Here is a 7,375-nt window from a genome sequence, read left to right on the forward strand (position 1 = left end):
CGTTTTGTTGATTTCTTTTCGACACTATCATTAAAAACATTTGTGCTTTTTCAAGGTATTTTATGATTTTTTTCAGGTTACTGAAGTATCATATATTACCACTTGCAAATACCATGCCTGAGTCTCGTGATGATGCGCAACATGTTTTATGAAAGCTTGGCATGGACTACAACAACATCCATGCATGTATCAATGATTGCATACTGTTTCAAGGAGAATAAGAGACTATGGAGACATGTCCAAAGTGTGGTGCTCATAGGTATCGACAGGACTTGCAAGGGCAAACCATCCCTCAAAAAGTGTGAAATATACAGGATCTAGAGCATGGCAGATGTGAAAGCTATGGAGGTTGAAAGAGGAAAAAAAATCCATGAAGACATTGACCCTGACTAGGACAAATTGTTACACAAGTGAATTAGGTTCCAAGATTGAGACTTGGACCCATAAACACAATCTTGTGTATTAATGGTGAAATGACACTTTACTGGAAAGAAACGAGTACTATCATTGCATTAGAAAAAGAGTGCAAGTACAATGCTTGATAGGGTTTGAGTGGTGGTACTTTCTCCTACTGTGCATATGGGATTATGGTCCTGAGCCCTCACTGCTCCTGACAAAGGAACTGAAGTAGGTGTGATTGCAAATATCTCAACAAAAAGTTCTTAGACACTTTCCGCTTATCCCCCGCATAAATCACATGTTTTGTACGTTTGGCATGGCGATCTTGACAACATGGCATGCGCAGAATAGGTCCACAGATGGAGTTCAACGAATATCAATGGATTCACGCGCATGGAGCCACATTGGCTCTACCTTTCCAAGCTTTGCCCAAGAGCCAAGTAATCTTTGGCTCAATCTTGCTATGGATGGCGTGAACCCATTCGATCTGTGCTCAACTTCTTATAGTGTGTGGTCTATAGTCCTTGTCAACTACAATATCCCTCCATGGCTTCCTACGAAGAAAGGACATCTCATCCTTAGCTTACTTGTTCCCAGCCGCTACAAAGTCAAAAATATGGATGTGTATATTCATCCATTAGTCGATGAGCTTAAGATTTTGTGGGAGGAGGGGGTCACCGTGCAAGATATGAGCAAGTGCGATGGTCAATGGTCTGCCAATATTCGAGCCATTCTCATGTGGACCATGCATGACTTTTCGGGATTCGGAGAGTGCTCAAGTAAGTAGGCTTCCATTTTGGTTGGTAATATCTATCATAGCTCATTCAAGTTTGTACTCACTATATACAGGTGTTGGGATAGGTATGGTTACCTCAAGTTATCATGTATGTCCATTGTGTGGGCCACAGTTAGACTCTCGAAGGTCACGAACCATGAAGAAGATGGTATATCAAGGACACGATTCTTTCTTGTAAGAGCTGTAAGATGAGCACGAAATATATCAATTGTTGATTCAATAGGAGAGTATTTTTTTTATCATTGGAAAAATGAAATTGGAGGGACCAAAAGCTAGAAATATTTCTTATGACTAGTGAATAAAGAAGCTATCATTTGCAAGGCAATGGGCAGCAAAAAACATAGGCATTCCAAGAGATCAATCAAGCAATCGAGAAGAAGAAGAAGACATTGAATTCTCAAGAGTGAGTGCCTAATCTCATTGCTACAAAAATAAAGATTGCTTTTAATTTTCATACATGATTCTCATTTAGAAAATGCTTGTGGTGTTTGATCTTAATATTATTCAATACTAATCATACAAAAGAGTAGTAGTGTGACTTGTAGTAATTGTATGGATTGAAATGATCAAAATCAATGTAGTTTAACTCAAAATCAGAAATGAAGTAGGGAGGAGTTGAAAACCTGTTGTGTGGTAGAGGTTAGCAATATGTCCCAACGTAATAAAAATCACTCGTGAAGTAGAGCAGACACGTGGTGGAGTGGCAATCATTCACAACCTTGTTGAATTGTTGAACCCTTGGAGCAAGATTTCTTATTTGAAGACGCATGTAGTTTTGGTTATAATACCCTGATTCGAAGTAGAATTTGCACTGCAGAATCTATTTCAATTTGAGAAAATGAAATGGTGGAGAGGAGTCTCAGAGAAGAGCAAGGGGATAGAACTGCCAAAGATTAAGGCCGTAAAACCTGCAATAAGAGAGGGGTGACAGGAGTAGAGATAAAAACACAGGGGATGAGAGATGAAAAACCTGCAACTATAAAAACGCAACAGAGAAAACACTCAGGTTAGAGAGTTGTGTGGAAGAGAGAGGGAGGGGAAGAGAAACTCGTTTTGAAAAATATCATGATTAGTTGTAAAGACTGACCTCGTGAAAGGGACCATTTAATGCATCACGCTATTCGAATTACCATAACTTGTTACGAAATATGAGTAGATTTATATCTTATTTTTGAAACTATTTTTTAATTTTATTAAATATTTCAAGTTGCGATTTTTTCAAAAATCACGTAAAGGCTATACTATCGCCCGTCGGGGTCTGTCGACAGTCCCCATACCCTTCCATTGGGGATGTTACCCCCAAACCCCCACCAGGGGCACTACCCCTTGACCCCCACCTAGGGGCGTTGCCCCCCAAACCCCGTTGGGGGCAACGAAAACCCCACCAGGGGCACTGCCCCCATACCCCCACTAGGGGGCATTGTCTTCCAAGACCCCTCGTTGGGAACGTTGCCCCCAAACCCCCATCAGGGGCACTACCCCCAACCCCCCACTAGGGGTGTTTCCCCTAGACCCGCACAAGGGGGCACTACCCCTTGAACGCCCCATTGGGAACATTTCCCCCAGGTCTTTACAAGGGGCGCTATCCCCAAACCCTAACTGGGGGCATTGCTCCCAAACCTCCACCGAGGAGGACGTTGCCCTCAAACTCTCACTAGTGGCATTTCTCCCACACCTACTCCTTCCCCCTCGCCCCTCCTTAAGAACCTACCATTGGGATATTGCCCCTATTTCCACATCTAGAGATTTTGCCTACATACTCTCTATCCTACCTTGCTAGAGAATCTACTCTCGACCTATCACTAAGGTGGCTTCAAATCCTCAATAATATTACACATTACATATTAGATACATTAAATATACATAATCTTACAAAATATGATTTAATATATTTTAAATATATGTATTAATTATTACTAAATTAAATTAATAAATATATTTTTAAAATATATTTTGATATTATATTCCATAATATGCACATAGTACGATATACTAATATAACATGATTTAGACTAAAATAGTATAACTTAAAAATAAAATGTGATATGATAGATTTTTACTATTATCAACTAGTAGGTAGTATAAGATTTATAAATATAATTTAACCATGATAAAAATTCTCTCCTTCTCAAATAGCTTCTAATTGATGCTGAAATTTCCCCAATCTTTATAGCTTCATGTCATAGGGAATGGAATCTCCTATTCTTTAGAGGTCCTTGTGGTTTTAACATTTAAACATGAGGTCAAAGTTTCTTATAAAATATATTTATCCTTGTTGTCATGTGGAATACATGAAATAAAGGTTTTGATCATTTGATCAAATATTTTCTAATGGAGATCACATAGATTATTTATCCTTGTTGACATACAATAAATGCTTTGACCATTTGGCTAAATCTTGTTCTATGGACATCACAAACAATTATTATCCTTGCTATCATCTATGTTACATACAATACATGTTTTGACTATATGGCTAAATCTTTTCTTTTGGATATTACAAGAATTTTAATCCTAAGTCTTGTGTAAAATAGTTGCAATGGAGGTTTTGACCATCTGGCTAAATCTTTTTCCATAAAGTGTTAGATATGATCAATGCCCCACCCTCATTAGGTGCTACCAATGATCCATGGTGCTCAAAGTTGTAAGGCCCCCATTATGAGGGGAAGCCAAATGTGAGCCCGGACATTGGTTGAGTCCTGACTTGTATATCAGATGAGGTCTATGTGACCGGATGGCAAAAAGGTGACTGTTGTGGGTCTAATCTTTGGGTTAGATGGAGTGGTTAAGTTGGTAGAAACTCGAGGCGCATTGCATCGAGTTGCGGTGTAAGGGAGTTAAAAAGGGCCCCTATTGTTGGGTCCGGGGGCCGCCAAAGCGGCCCCCTGGCTAGGCGGTCCCAGGGGGCCAGCGGCCCCCCTGGCGGGGTTCTGGGGGCAGCACCCCCGGCCCGATGGTAAAGGGCATATTCCCTGGAATATTCCCTGGTCGACTAGTGGAGGCTCATATGGCCGACCTAACGACCTTCGCGGGCTATAAAAGCTAAACCCCTTTGCAGCCATCTCTCACTCATCTTTTACCCAGTCAGAGTTGTTGTTCCAGCCAGCCTTAAGCTCTTCACCTATCTTCTGTCTAGATCGCCATCTAAGCTTCACATAGTGGAAGTGCACGCTCTCTATCTCTTTCTCAGATTCTATTCGCTGCGCCGTGTAATATTTTACATGATATCAAAGCCCAAGGGGCTCTAGAGATCGGAGAGCGTACAAGAGGCAAAGGCTTCAACAACAAAGAGAAACTATGTCGACTTCCGGAAGCGGTGCAGGAGGTGGTGTTGTTGTACCGGCTATTCAAACACTGAGGATTCATCCACTAACCTTCAGTGAAGGCAAGTTAGATGGTACAAACTACACCTTGTGGAAGTTCAAAATTATAACTATTCTTGATTCTTATGAGCTTCTGGAGACTGTGCTGGGGACTGACGCAGAACCACAGCCTACCCCCAACCCATCAAATCCTAGTGTGATGATTCCTCCGAATGCAGATCTTCTATGAGCTTGGAAACGAAGGAATGCAGATGCATTGTGTGCCTTAGTTACAAGCTGTTCTGATAGTGCTTCAGCATATAACCAAAGCGTCAAAGGCTTGGAATGTACTAAGGAGTCAGTATGAAACACGAAACCAAACAAGGATTCAAAACTTGGAGAATCAACTAGCAGAGGAGAAGTTTGCTGAAGGAGAGACGGTTGAAGCATTCATCACTCGGATTAAGAATCTGCGTGACCAGATGGCTGGCGCTGGGATACAAAAGACTAGCGAAGAGCTAGCTCGAAGGTGTCTTCGGATTTGTCCACAAAATTTTGATGGACTAGTAACTGCCCTTAATACTCAAGTGAGACCTCAAGCTTTGACTTTTGAGGAGTTTTGTGCATTATTAATGGAGGAGGAGTTGAGGCTGAAAGCCCGAGAAGGAAGCAACAATGGAGATGCTGCATTCTCTGCCAATGCAAAAGGGAAAGGTGTTTCCTCCACAAAAAATGATGGTGACAAAAAGAAGAAGGGCGGCAAGAAGAAGTTTCAAGGAGAGTGCTTCTACTGCAAGAAGAAAGGACATGCAATTGCAGATTGTCGTGTCAAGAAGGCAGATGAAAAGAATGGTACCCTTAAAAGTAAAGGGAAAGAAACAGCCAATACGGCTGAAGCAGAGTTGGAATATTCATGCTGACCATTGAGGAAGTGTGCTCCTCGGCGCAAGAAGAATCTACCACTGACTCATGGGTGTTGGATAGTGGGGCCTCCCGTCACATGACCAACAAGAAAGGTCTATACAGTTCTATGCAGCCTCTACAAGAATCCATCACTGTGACAGTTGGAAATGATGCTAAATGCCCTGCTGCGGGCAAAAGTACTATTTCTTTTGTTGCTACAAATGGTGAAGTCAAAAAGCTTTCAAATGTGTTGTATGTTCCCGAAATCAGGAGAAATCTCTTATCAGTTGCTGCCATAACTGATCTTGGTCATGAAGTGAGGTTCAAGAAGACAAGTGCATAAATTATTGATAGTGCTAGCACAATTGTTGGCAAAGGAGAAAGAAGGAACAACATGTATGAGCTCAGTGCTCCTACAGCCACCACTGGAGTGGGCACAAGTAAGCTTTGGCATGAAAGGTTTGGACACATCGGATTTGCAGTATTGAAGGAGATGCAAAAGCAAGGTATGGTTGCTCACCTACCTACAATAACTAAATTGAAGGAACCATGTGAAGCTTGTATGATGGGCAAGCAACAGAGAAAGGCATTTCCACAAGAAAGCAAGAATAGAGCACAGGCTCCTCTAGAGTTGGTGCATGCTGACTTGTGTGGTAAGATGCCTACACAGGCCTTGGGAGGATCTTCTTATTTTATGTTGATTGTCGATGACTACAGTAGGAAGATGTGGGTGTACTTCCTTCGTGATAAGGCACAAGATTTTGGTAAGTTTAAAGAATGGCTAATACTTGTTGAGAATGAAATAGGGAAAAGTGTGAAGAAATTTAGAACAGATGGTGGTGGTGAGTTCAACTCAAAGGAGTTTGAAGGCTTTTGCAAGAGCTGCTCTTTATGGGTTTCTTCTTTCCCCTGTTCTCCTGTTGAAAGAGAGATGGTTGGGCTTACTAGTGTGAGAGAGAGATGCTCCTCACCGGTAGATTGATGATGGCTCTAGGGTCTCCTCTATGATTTCTCTTTCTGCCTCCTCTAGGGCTTCCTGGGTAATAGCCATTAACACTCCTCCAAATCCTATGGTTGAAGCCTTGGAGGGAGGTTTTTCCCTCTCAGACTCTATAGTGGTAAATGGGGACTCTCCTCGTGCCACCCTTAGTGCTGTGGCTAGTACGTTTTTTGAGGCTTGTATTGTTTTCCATATGTAGGCATTCCAATTCTTCTAATCCAGGGCATTGGCTACAAGGCTTTCTAGAAAGGGTACATCGGTTCTATTCAAAGGTGAATTGTATCTCTAGCTTGAAAAAAGTGTGTGGACCATTTAAGCCTGCAGTCGAATGGCAAAGTCCAGAATATCAACTAGGATGATTCCATCGTTGGTGTAGACCTTTCTTTTGTTCATCCCTAGCATTCCATACACATCCCCCTTGGGCCTCTTCATAAGTGAATTGTATCTCTAGCTTGAAAAAAGCGTGTGGACCATTTAAGCCTGTAGTCAAATGGTGAAGTCCAGAATATCAACTAGGATGATTCCATCGTTGGTGTAGACATTTCTTTTGTTCATCCCTAGCATTCCATACACATCCCCTTTGGGCCTCTTCTCTGGCTTCTCTACTAGCCCTAGTGCCTTGTCTATGATCTCTAGACTAAGGGCAACCTCCACACTTCTAGAGGTCTTGCCTTGCCAAATAGTCACCGTGCCACTATTCCTTTGGACATCAGAAGTCCTAAGTAATTTTTTGCATTTATTGTGATTTATGTCTTGTCCCACCTTCTCCTGATACTTTGGTAAGGTTACATTGCTCTATCATTTGTGCCACCACCTCTTTGGATGTCACCACTCCTTCCAAATTGTGGATGCTATGATATTTTAATTAGTTGGATACTCGGATGTTCCTCCTCCGAGAAGGGGAGCCTATTGGCTTTATCTTGTTGCCATGACATTTAGGTTCCTATCACCACAAAATATCCCATAATCATTTTT

This window comes from Lygodium microphyllum, chromosome 17 (genome assembly GCF_053477565.2).
Source record: "Lygodium microphyllum isolate KBCC chromosome 17, Lygodium_microphyllum_v1.1.10, whole genome shotgun sequence".
Classification (NCBI taxonomy): Eukaryota; Viridiplantae; Streptophyta; class Polypodiopsida; order Schizaeales; family Lygodiaceae; genus Lygodium; species Lygodium microphyllum.